This window comes from Halichoerus grypus, chromosome 4, assembly GCF_964656455.1.
Source record: "Halichoerus grypus chromosome 4, mHalGry1.hap1.1, whole genome shotgun sequence".
Classification (NCBI taxonomy): Eukaryota; Metazoa; Chordata; class Mammalia; order Carnivora; family Phocidae; genus Halichoerus; species Halichoerus grypus.
Window position 1 is genome coordinate 19176749 of NC_135715.1, and position 13026 is coordinate 19189774.

A 13026-nucleotide genomic window follows, 5' to 3' on the forward strand; every position below is an offset into this window, starting at 1 on the left:
AAGTTTCTTCAGAAACTTAAGACTTTTATATAATCTACCTCAGCCTCTGCTCTATTAACTTATACTTCTAAACATTTTGTCTTTTGTGTTTTCTGTGGTTTTAGTAAATCATTTTTGTACTGTGAAATGCACGGTTTTAACCAATATAGGATCTACCTTGCATTATCATGTTCTGTGGGACTTTAGGGGAGATGGTAGGGGAAAAAAATGCATGAATTCATTCATTCACACACTTGAGTGTTTACTATGTTTCAAGCACTTGTCTAAGCAATGTAGTTACAAAACTGAATAAAAGAAATGAATTTATCTGCCCATGTAAGTATTAGAGATGTACATATCTGAGATTGTAAAATTTAAAATAATTTTGGGTGGTAAAATTAGAAGTGAACTACGCTTCTTGGCTAAACTGATAGTATAAAATATAACCCATAAGTTATGAAGTCTTTGTTATTTTTCTTCACTTATGCCTTCCTTTATCGACCATAACAATCTGATAAGAGTTAGTATGATATTTAGTATTTCTGAGTATGTATTAAAAAAAAAAAATCAAACCCACATTTAATGTTGTAATTCTTGTCTCTACCACTTTGTACCTTTTTAACAGTGAGTAACTTGGTTCATATTTAGGTCTTAGTTTTCTTATGTATATATAAAAAAAAAATCAAGGAAATAGTACTGATTATCTGAGCTTTGAGAATACTGAATGAGGCAACATGTGTTTTGTACTTAGTGTCTAATATTGTGATACTAGATATGTATTGCTTATAATTATTGTAACACATAACCAGTCTTCTGTTGGCTTGTATTCAGTTTTCAGCATAATTTCATCATGCACTGATTTATACTTTTAGTTCCACAAAATGATCCTCCTTTGGCCATGAACTCCATCTGATGAATAACCTGCATGTACACCAACATCATAACATTAACGTTTCCTAGGAGACCCACCATGGGATAAAGAGGTTGCTGGAGTGCTCTGGGGGACACTACTGGGGATAGATGAGTGATTTTAAAAATGGGGCCTAAACCATGAAAGTGTACTTGCACTCAGGAACACTGCTTGGCATCAATTGCTTGGAAGGGGTCAGGAAAAGATGTGACATTCTTATATATAATCTTCCCAGTTACCTAAGATGTAGTAGGGATCATTTCCTTTCACAGATGAGAACATAGGGGAGACAAAACTTAAGGTATCAGTGTGACAGAACTAGAGAACTGTTTACTTTTCGGTCTGACGTAAAATCACGGCTAAAGTCTAGGTTTCATTTTACTTCACATTACCCTCACAAAGACAACTAGAGATAATTCTGAGCAAGCTGGATAGGGTCATAGTATAGGTCATCTTGAATGCCCTGCAAGAATTTACATTTTAACCTCAAAGTAATGTGGAGTCATGAAGGTATACAAATCTAAAAGTATCACATAAATTGCCTTTATTAAGTACCAAAGGTCAAAGGAGAAAATGTTATTTTCCAAGCCTCCTATTCTTTGAGTGACACAAAGGCTTTTTCACAGTTTTTTTGGAACTAAATATCTAACTTAGCTCTTGAGGCATTTGTTATCCTCTGGTTTGAATCCTGATTAAACTACTAACTTGTATGACCTAGAGTAAATTGCCTCAGTGCACTTTAAAATGTGGATAATATTTATGTTAAGAGTGTTGTGTGGAGATGAGATAAGCTAGTATGCGCAGAGCGCCTGACCTATTCATATGTTGTTTCATACTATGTAGTGTAGGTTTTGCTATTTTTGTCAACGTTATAATATTCAGTACAACTATCTTGTTACATTTCACAAAAGGATATCAAACGCCAGGGGGAAAAATGTAATGGTGGAAGGAGGAATTCTGGCATATAGGGTAAGGAATTCTAGTAATAGCCAGTAACAAATGCTTACAACAGCTTACCTCTACTGTGCGGATTGCTATAACCTGGTACAGGTACTTTAAAAATAATGAGTTTAATGTTCTTAATGGGAGACATGAATTATTCAACAGTCTTCTTTAAATCACTATTTTTTAGCATTGGCAAGTACTGATATTATACGGTTTGTGTTCAGGTAGTGCAGATCAACAAAATTTTAACAAAATGTAACAGAGGATGCGGCGCCTGGGTGCCTCAGTCGGTTAAGCGTCTGCCTTCAGCTCAGGTCGTGATCCCGGGGTCCTGGGATCGAGCCCCGCATCAGGTTCCCTGCTCAGCGGGGAGTCTGACTCTCTCCTCCCTCTCTGCCCCACCTCGTCCCTGCTCACGTTCGCTAATAAAATCTTAAAAAAAAAAAAAAAAGAAAGTAACATGTTTTTGGTCAAGTCATGCAGTCAAGAAAGCTGGTGCTATTATGCATCTTATGCAAGTCTCAAAAAATTAACAGAAATATACCCTAAGACAGTACATGTCATTTCTGATTTTATAAGGTCATTTTGATAATAACAAAAATACATCCAGTGTGTTTTGGAAGAATGGAGTAGGGAGACCCAAATGCAAGTCAAGTCAGGGACGACTCCTTAGAGGCAATCTGCAGCTACCAGGGCAGCCGTAAAAGGGGGATTTGGAAAAAATCCATATGTGTACAAACACAGGGGGATCACGAGCCAAAGCCTTAAATATGGTTTTAACAGGAACCTACACATTCAGGGTTTTAATGTGACTGGGACAAAACATTAAATTTATAATGAGCTCTTGTTCCACTAGGAGTCAGTACCTTAGCTGTGTTGAATTTAAAACTGAGTAGTGATGTGTAAAGGAAGACATACATATTTGTTTTACATATTAACCTATCTAAAATAAGAATACTGGACACTGTAGATTTGAAGGAATGGAAAATGGGAAACAAAGCAAGGGGAAGAGTTTTGAGGACAGGGGAGCCAGTTGCCAAACTTTCAGGAAGTTTAAGAGGATTTGGGAAACACCATTATTAGCATACCAACATCCATTCCTCATTACTGTCAAATAGATTCAATCCCAATCAATTACATCAATTTCAGGTGTATGGAAATATTGAATCACTATCGTGTATCACCTGGTGCTCATTGCAAGTGCCCTCCTTAATCTCCATTACCTACTTGACCTATCCCCTTACCCACCACCCCTTTGGTAACCATCAGTTCTCTATAATTGAGTCTGTTTCTTGGTTTGTTGTCTTTTTTTCCCTTTGCTTATTTGTTTCTTAAATTCCACATGAGTGAAATCCTGTGGTATTTCTTTCTCTGGTGGCATTATTTTTTGTTCAGGTGGCAATATATTCAGGAGGTGGGTTTCTCTAGCACTCCAGGGAAGGAGTCACAGTCAGTCAAAACTGATCAAAGCATTAGTGTTTAAACTAATTACTTCCAGTAATTGGTTAAGGAGTGGGTATATTAGCCTGTCCAGATCAATGAAACTCAAGGGCAGTTCTGCTGGGAGCATAGGGTATGTGTCTTCCAAAACCAAACAAGTTTCCCCCTGCTAAGGGGAGACATGCAAAGAAACCGTATCTTCTTCCCCTAGATGGTGTCATAAAAGGACAAGGTACCTAGAGATGCTATAGTCCTCATGTGACCAAGAGTTTAGGGGGGGAAAAAAAAAAAAAAGATTTGGCCATGAGCCTGGGTAAAATGGAGCTCCAAGATTCAGCATTGCTAGACTGGGCTACCCCACTTTCACCAAAGTTGTATAAAGTTCCTGGTAAGCTATATCCAAAGGAGTGAAAAGTTTATGAAAGACCTCTCATGCCATATTAAGTTTAAACTTTCTACTATAACAATACAGGAATCAATTAATTTAAATACATGAAGTGACATGGTCAAGGTTGCACTGTATGACAGGACAAATGGGGACTAGAAAGGATTAGTGAGGGACAAGACTTGTGTCAAGAAAAACAGCAAAGACAGAACTTATAAAACACCCCCAAAAAATCAAATTTAAAAAATGGGCAGAAGGCACAAACAGACATATCTCCGAAGAGGACATCCAGATGGCCAACAGACACGTGAAAAGATGATCATTACTTATCAGGGAAATGCAAATCAAAACTACAGTATCACTTCACACTTGGCAGAATGGCTAAAATTAACAAAACACAGGTGTTGGTGAGGATGTGATGAAAAAGGAACCCTTGTGCATGGATGGTGGGAATGCCAACTGGTACAGCCACTGTGGACAACAGTATGGAGCTTCCTCCAAAAGTTAATAGAACTACTCTACAATCCAGCAATTGCACTATTGGGTATTTACCCAAAGGATACAAAAACACTAGTTCAAAGGGATACATACTCCCTGATGTTTATAGTTACATTATTTACACTAGTCAAGGTATGGAAGCAGTCTGAGTATTCATTAATTGAATAATGATAAAGATGCCTTACATGCACACGCATGCGCACGCACGCACACACACACACACACACACACAGCATTATTCAGCCATGAAAAACAATAAAATCTTGCCATTTGCAACACGGATGGAGCTAGAGAATATATACTAAGCAAAGTAAGCCAGAGAAAGAAATACCACAGGATTTCACTCATGTGGAATTTAAGAAACAAATAAGCAAAGGGAAAAAAAGACAACAAACCAAGAAACAGACTCAATTATAGAGAACTGATGGTTACCAAAGGGGTGGTGGGTAAGGGGATAGGTCAAGTAGGTAATGGAGATTAAGGAGGGCACTTGCAATGAGCACCAGGTGATACACGATAGTGATTCAATATTTCCATACACCGGAAATTAATGTAACAGTTAACTAGAATTAAAATTCAAACTTAAAAAAACGCAAATAGTTATTGTAGTCAAATACCAGGACAGGGTAAGAGATGGGTAGGAAAAGGGAATTTCATAAAATGTGTTAATAGTAGCATGCAAAACAATTTGTTATTACAAATAAAGATGGAGTTAAAAATAACACTTTCGTATTTAAGTACTTTGATTTTCAGGAAGTGCTTAAGATTACCATTCCTAAAAAAAAAAAATTCATTTTTTATCTAATATACACATATTATTGTAATCAAAATTCAGAAGTCACTGTTGAAAATGTACTTTTTACCAATAAATCACAGCATGCTATATTGAATAAACAGACACAGACCAAATTAAAATTTTGTGGAATGAATTTGTTATTTTGTCATTATACGTAGACTAAAGGGAAAATTGTTTTCTTGGAATTACCTGCTGGAACAGGAGTTTTAAAGTATTGACTCTGAATTAGATAAAGCATCTGGAGTTATGCTCTGATAATATTTAGAATTCATACCAATGGGGTACCATTAAAATATTTAGCAACAATACTGAGATAATTGTGTTTACTTCAAACTGTTCTCATTTTAATGTGAAAATTACACACATTCTTTATACTTTCTTTATCATGCAATAAAAAGTTGCATTTAGATGCTAAGAAAATCATACTTTTCAATGCTAAATAAAAAAGTTGGGTCTTGGATGCCTAATCCAGCAGAAGTTTTAGTTAATTTTAAAATTAAGCATTGCTCATTAAGAGGCTTTAGATTATTTAAAATACAGCATTAGAATCTTATTAGAACTTACTTACTTTAATACACATCAACATAGGGAAATTTATGGGAGATGGAGAGAACTCAGTGGTATATTTGCAATCAGAAGGATCCTGAATATAGAGAAACAACCGTCAGGCAACAAAGTATTTAAGAATTTGACAAGAGCATCTTCTATTAAGCTGATTTTCTTATATCTGTTTAATAAAATGTCTTGTTAACTGATATCCAATTAAGGTTTATCCTTATTTGTCTCCCAGCTGGGTTTCTATCAAACCACACTCCAGAAGAACCATACAACGTTATTGGATTGTGTGAGCACTCCTGTTTGTGGTTGTATGTGCACATTTGTATATTGCATGTGTCAGACTTTTCTGTACCCAGAACTGTGCTAGCAGTGAAGAATAATGAACAAGGTAGACATAGACTCTAAGCTCTCAGAGCGGAACCAACAGGAAATATGGATACTAAGCAAAGTGAGGGTTACAAATAGGATGGGACTATATGGAGCTAGGAGTTTTCAGAGGATGCATTTCTCTGGGATCAGTCTTTGCTAATAAAGTTTAAGAATTAGTGGAACAAATCAGAAAAATCTGTATGAATGTTGGAGATGGGATAGGACACTGCATGTCAAGAACATAGTATTATCATGTATGTGGTATCTTTGAGGAACAATTTGAGCCTGGTTATCATTTTTAGATTCAAGAGAATTCTGGAGAGTTGGAGAAGGCGGGATGAGCCAGATCCAGAATGCTAAGTCCATCATGAACAGTGTTTATGGAGTTTCATCTTGTTTTAAGGGCATTGAAAAGCCTTTGAATGATTTATATGTAGCAAGAGACATAATTTTATATTTTGAACACTGTTGGTTGAGATGTAGAGAGTAGACTGGAAAGGAGTAAGATTGGATAAGGAAGGGGGCATTAGCTAAGAGCTGCTATCGAAGTTTAGGAAGATGGTGACCTAGACTGGGTCACTGATCATAGGCATTGATTAAAGTAGTTGGATTCAAGAGCTTTTTAGGAGAATCAAAGGATTTTGAGTAACTGATCAGCATCTAAGAGACAGAATCTTGGTGCCTGTGTTTCTACCTGAGCTTTATCATTTTCTACCTACAAAGAATAGGCAAATGGCCTTCTTTATCTGAATAAAAAAAAGTAAAAATACTGCCTTATTAGTTTGCTATTAATCTTGAAGGTGATCAGTGTAAGGAATTTAGGGTAGTCCCAAACAATGTAGTAAGTACTTTAAAATATTAGCATTTTCTACATATCATTGATTAGATTTTGGAAGGGAAGGCAAGAGCCATATACAGGACTTAGGTTTCTGGATTAGGTACTACATGGGGTATTTTGTTATACCAGAATGGGAAGCATTTGAGAAAGGACATTTTGGGGGCCGGCGGGGGGGAAGGTCAGTGACATTCCAAGGTGGTGAACTTTGATACATCACATCTCCAGTGGAACATCAACCAACACGTAGGACACAGGAATGTATAACCCAGAGTAGAAATCAGCAACAGTAGGCCTTTATCTTTTCCTATACAAAGGGCAGGAGGTTAAACATGCACATTAGATCAGACCTGGATACAAACCCCAGCTCTGTTAACTTCTTAGTTGTCCTGGCGAAAATTTGAGGCCCAGTTCTCCTACTTTCAAGAAGTGATTAGGATAGCATCAAATTGTATGAAGTATTGAAGCTGTATGTACCCATTAGTCAGAGGTAATGAGCTTCCAGGGATTTTGGCCGTTTGTCCTTGACCCAGCAGCTTCTGCAATCACTGAACACTGCGTGGACACCAGCCGGTCACCTGCAAGCAGAGCCTCACATATCAACCACGCAGCCTTGCTTCCTGCCCCAGGAAGGAAGGTATATTGAGGTTTTGCTAGAGCAAGACTTGCTTACATATACAACTAGAAAGTGCAAGGGGATTCTGTTTTTCCTTCTTCCTTCTCCAGATCACCCTATCCTGGAAAGTAGTGGTCTTCTCAAGAGATATTCTGGAAGTATCATACAGGCAGTCTTAGATAGCAAACAGTGGCCAATCAAGTAAAAACCTATTAGATTTGTTCCCCTTCTTATCTGCCTCACCCCCTTTCTGTGCTCGCTTTCTGCAATTCACATAAGAACATAAGACTTTTCCTTGGGCTTATGGTTCCTGGGACATCTAGGCATGGCATTTTTCCCCTAGGCGAACCTAGCACAGGGTAATGCCACTAGGTGACTCACTAATCTAATGGAAATAGGGGATGTTCTTGTTGGTGTTAAGTGGGCAGTGAAAACTGCAGTGCCATGATAATCGCTAGGACTTTTACTGGTGGTAGTTCTGGTGCAAACGGTGACACTGGAGGATCCTGAAAGGACTTCCTCCCATGGGCACACCGAAGCTACAGCTATAGAGGGAACACATTTCTTCTGAAAGAAATTCAATAACTGAGCTACTCTTACAAGCTAGGCAAATGAAGGGGGAAAAAAACCACACTGAAGTAGGTAGGAGCAGCTGACACACAATCCCACAATGAACCCCACCCCTGGCATGGCAGGTCACAATTGGGAGGGCACTCATAACCCCAGGCTTCTCCCTAAGGAGAGGAAATTTGAACCCCGCATCTGGCACCCCAACTTTTAAGACTTGTACCTGACAAATAAGACCCCCAAAACAGCTAGTTTTGAAAGCAAATAGGGCTTGCTTCCATGAGACCCACAAAGCTACAGCAAACTGAAAAAATGTTCTAGAAGGACTCGTGTGGAGAGGCAACCACAGAAAGCACCTACTCTTTCTGTGACACTTAATTGCTCAGCTTAACTACTTGGCCTGAGGGATAGGTATCTAATTTAACACTTCCGAGGGACGCAAATCCTCCCCTCAGAGAGCAGGCACTATCATCCGTTTTCCTCAGCCTTGCTCTAGGTCACCAGTATCTTCTGAGAAAGCTAATGTACACATGATACTCCAGTTTTTGCAACTGCCATCTGATGGACACAACTTGCTCACCCAACTCCGTTGGCCAAATGGGGCTTACATCTGTGGGCCCCACCAGACTGAATCAAATGGAGGAATAGTTCTTAACTGGCTACCCACCCCCAGGGCACAGCACAGACAGCAAATTGAAATGCACCCCTAGTCTTTCTATGACAAAGGCTTATTAGCTTAACTTTCAGGGCTGTGGTCTGATGGTCAGGCTTCTTATTAAATAGATCTCAAAAGTGACCAATTTCTCCAGGGATCAGAGACACCAACAGGTAACCACCTTTATAGTCTCCCTCTGCCCTACCACAGGTTGGTGTTTGAAAAAGGAGCATGCATACACATCAGGCACTCTGGCTTTTGTCACTGCTGCCCAAAGGACATATCCCCTGGTAGTCTGGCTCTGTTGTCCATCACAAGCAGGGCTTGGGTTCCCAGGTTCAATGGGACAGTGGCAAACAGACTGTTCTTAACTGGCTATCACACCAGGATTTCATGCACAGGCAGCAAACACACGATCAACCAGTGTTCCCCTGAAAGAGGTATATTTGCACACTTTAGGAGCTACTGCCTGAGTGTCTGTAGTTCAGATAGAGGTCCTCCCCTTTGAGACACTGACTGGTATTGGCACACCTTCCCGTACCGGGAGACACTAAGGTTAAAGTAGACGTCTTAGACAACAAAGAAGGTTTGAGAGCCAACCAAGAGCCAGGGCAGAGTTGACCAATAAGGTCCATCCCCTACACATGGCCACTCCTTCAAGACTGGGAGACATGGCTGTTTTACACCTGATACATAGAAACCAGAAGTCCTGCAAAATGAAGAGGAATATGTTCCAAATGAAAACAAGATAAAACCAAAGAAAAAGACCTTAAGGAAATGGAGAGAAGTGATTTACCTGATAGAGTTGAGAATAAGTCAGATGATCATGAAGCTGAGAAGAATTAACAAGTATCAAATAGGAGTACCAGACTGAATAAACTGCATACATTTGATAAATTAAACTAGATGCAGCAGGGAGGAAAAAGGATCAATGAACACTCAAACACAGGGCAGTGAAACCACCCAGTCAGAGTAAAGAGAAGATAGTTTAAGGGATTTATGGGACAACACCAAGCAGAACAACACTTGTATTATAGAGGTCCCAGAGGGAGAAGACAAAGGGGCAGAAAACTTCAAGAAATAATTTCTGAAATCTTCCCTAATCTGGAGAAACACATCCAGATCCAGGAAGGCCAGAAAGTTCCCAATAAGATGAACCCAAAGAGACCCACAAAACACACATACAAGAATGATAAAGGACTTTAAGAAATACTGTAAGATCTCACATGTGAAATGAAAAAAAAAAAAAAAGAGCTCATAGACACAAAACAGATTAGTGGTTGCTGGAGGTTGGGGGTGAAGGTAGAAAAAAAAAAAAAAAAGTACAACCTTTGTTAAAAACCTAGTCCTAGGGATGTAATGTAGACCATGGTGACTATAGTTACTACTGTATTATATAATCGCAGAAGTTACTAAGGGTAGATCTGGAAATTATCACAAGAAAATAAATGATGAGTGTTAACTAGACTTATGGTCATGTAGCAATATGTACAAATGTCAAATCATTATGTTGTACACCTGAAACTAATACAATGTTCTCTCTCAATTGTAGCTCAATTAAAAAAAAAAAAAAAATCAATACCTTCCTGTGTGCTAAAACATGCCACAACCAAGAGAACAAGAACAAACCACACAGCTATATTTAGGTAGTGGCATGCTGATTGTATCAAAAGGATCACGTAGCTTTTCTGCCCATGGACGCCACGAGTCAGCATCATTAAATTCTCCCCTCCCACCACGGTCCTATCTAAGAGTCTCCTAAGGAGCCTAAGCAGCCGTGGAAAGTTTGAGCTTTGAAACAACCCGTGAGAGTCTGAAGAGCCATTGTGAGCAATGGGGAATGCTCACGGACTGTGTGGTAATGAGTGCGCCAAACATGAATCACTCCAGAGGCTTTGGGTAGGTCACATAGGCCACCGTGGAGAAAGTGGATGCAGCTAGGAATGCAAGGCTACACGAAGTGGATAGAAGAGTTGTGGAACCAAAGAGGGCTGTCTCAACTGAGGATCCTCCAAGACCTGGTGCCCACTTCACTGTGAAGATTTGTGTGGATAGCATTAACGACAACACAAGATCTAAGAGATTATTTTGAACACTGTGGGAAAACTGAAATGATTGAAACCATGACTGACCAAGGCAGCACCAAGGAGAGAGGCTTTGCTCTTCTAACAGTTGATGACCCTGCCTCCATAGACTGTCCTTCAGAAATACCACACTGAATGGCAGCAGCCGTGAAGCAAGGAAAGCCCCACCTAAGAGTGCTTCATCCAGCCAAAGAGGTCAAAGCGTTCTGGAAACTTCAGTGGTGGTCATGGAGGCGGTTTTGGTAGGAATGACAACTTTGGTTATGGAGGAAACTCGTGGGCAAGGCGGCTGTGGTGGTGGTCGAGGTGGTGGTGGTCGAGGTGGTGGTGGTCGAGGTGGTGGTGGTCGAGGTGGTGGTGGTCGAGGTGGTGGTGGATATGGTGGCAGTGGGGGCAGTTATGACAGATTTGGTAACAACAGAAGCAATTTTGGAGGTGGCAGAAGCTATAATGATTTTGGCAATTTCATCAATCAATCTTCAAATTTTGGACCCTTGAAAGGAGGAAATTTTGGAGGCAGAAGCTCTGGCCCCTACAGTGGTGGAGGCCAACAGTTTGCCAAACCAGGAAACCAAGGTGCGATGGTGGTTCCAGCAGCAGCAGCTGTAGGCATGGCAGTGGCAGAAGGTTTTCGTTACTGCCAGGAAGCAGAGCTGAGTGGGAGAGGAGAGCCAGAGAAGGGACAGGGCAGGTCACAACAGATTTGTGAACTCAGCCAAGCACAGTGGTGGCAGGGCCCGGCTGCTACAAAGACACCATGTTTAGTTTCTGTTCTGTGGAAAGTGTAAAACATTCCAAATGAAAGGTTTTAATGTAGGTTTTTTTGTTTTTGTTTTTGTTTTGCACCCATACTATTGGTTGCTAAATGTAATAGTCTGATTGGGACACCAAATAAGTCTTAAAAAAAAAAAAAAAAAAGACGACGACCAGGTACAGTCTCTATTTTGATGATTATGTTCTGACCTACACTCCTTGAACACACTAAGTATACAACTAATTCTAAACCTAGCACAGAAACCCTCTTATCAAGAGCATGAGCCAGTTACGCACCTAATGAGATGGCTTTAAATTTTTTAAGTTTGCAATTCTGAGGATTGTTTTAAGTATAAAAAACTCCTTTGGAAAAATGTCTGTTCATGTCTTCTGCCCATTTCTTGATTGGATCATTTGTTCTTTGGGTGTAAAAGAAGATAGTAGGAGGGAAAAATGAAGGGGGGGGGAAATTGGAGGGGATATGAACCATGAGAGACTATGGACTCTGAGAAACAAACTGAGGGTTCTAGAGGGGAGGGGGTGGGGGGATGGGTTAGCCTGGTGATGGGTATTAAAGAGGGCACGTTCTGCATGGAGCTCTGAGTGTTATATGCAAACAATGAATCATGGAACACTACATCAAAAACTAATGATGTATGGTGATTAACATAACATAATAAAATAAAAAACAAAAAAAACCCAAAAACTCCTATCCAAATAGGTAAGGAGCCTTAATTTTGACAATTCAGTATTAATAGCCATGAATTCCTTTCACCCTAAAAATCAGACTAGATATTTCTATGTGGATAATACTGTCATCATGTTGAGGTCTGGGAAGCTTTGTTATAGTTCTTTAATTTTATGCAATAAGCTTATTTTGAAAAAGGAAACTAAATGCATCAAGAGCCTTTCATTTCACATTTATGTGCTCTTAACCAAAATAAATAGTTCAGCATTCCAATTAGTTTTGGCGTGAAAATTTTAAAGATTCTGTAAGACATAAGTTTAACAACTCTGAGGTTTTCAAATTTGTTATTCAAGTTTACAAAATGATTATATAAAATAAAATTTTTTGTCTCCTTTTAAATATCTATTCATTTATTCATATTTTTATCAATACTTCCTTTCCTTAGTATCCTTACTCCACAAGTACCCCACACATAAATGGTCAATTAATCTACAACAAAGGAGGCAAGAACCTACAATGAGGAAAAGAGTCTCTTAAGTGGTGTTGGGAAAACCGACGGCTCCCTGCAAAAGAATGGGATGATCACTTTCTTACACCATACACAAACTCAAAATGTATTAGTGATCTAAATGTGAGACCTGAAACCATAACACAAAAAAACAAAACAAACAAAAACACACACAGGCTGTAATCTTAGACATAGGCCTTAACAACATTTTTCTAGAAGTCTCCTCAGGCAAGGGAAACAAGAACAAAAATAAACGGTAATTACAACAAAACAAAAAGGTTTGGCACAGCAAAGAACACCAACCAAATGAAAACTTTCTGAAAGAAGGTATTTGTACAGGATTTATCTAATAAGGGGTTAAATATCTAATCTATATAAAGAATCTATAATACTCACTGCCAAAAAAAGTCTGATTAAAAAATGGACAGAGGATCTGAATA

At 39.1% G+C, this 13026-nt stretch overlaps 1 pseudogene; it reads left to right on the forward strand.

The window, feature by feature from the left end:
- Nucleotides 1-11346, forward strand: part of LOC118528610 (heterogeneous nuclear ribonucleoprotein A1-like) — a 96642-nt pseudogene extending 85296 nt beyond the window's left edge.
- The last annotated feature ends 1680 nt before the right edge of the window (nt 11347-13026 follow it).